This window comes from Penaeus monodon, chromosome 19 (assembly GCF_015228065.2).
Source record: "Penaeus monodon isolate SGIC_2016 chromosome 19, NSTDA_Pmon_1, whole genome shotgun sequence".
NCBI classification, from domain to species: Eukaryota; Metazoa; Arthropoda; class Malacostraca; order Decapoda; family Penaeidae; genus Penaeus; species Penaeus monodon.
The window spans coordinates 17,049,059-17,049,496 of NC_051404.1; positions in this window are offsets into that span (position 1 = coordinate 17,049,059).

The following is a 438-nucleotide window of genomic DNA, read 5'->3' on the forward strand; positions in this document are numbered from 1 at the left end:
CATTCATCATAACGCGCCAGTGGCGTCAAAAACTGCTCACGATGTGTTCTGAAGGTGAAGGCCAGAGGGAATGAACAATTGCATTCCACCTGCTGCCGTGATTGCAGGCGAGGGCGTGGCGCGTCAGGAAGTAATCGCCTACCCCCTTCCCCCTCCCCACCCGTATTCTCCAACTACAGGAAAACAGAAACTTTCTCATGACCTTCAAAAGTACAGTATGTACATATCTACTACACTTTTCTTTGTATATAATTTTACACTACAGTTTGTTCACAAAATGGGTTTGTTCAAAGGTTTTATTTTATCAACACGGTAGTGTATTGCCATGAACTACGGTATGCCTCGAAGTATACTGTGTATGTGTATTCTATACCGGAACAGGTCTGAGACAACCTAAAAATAATTTTGTTGCTTTTGTTGTCTTTGTTGAAGTTTTTC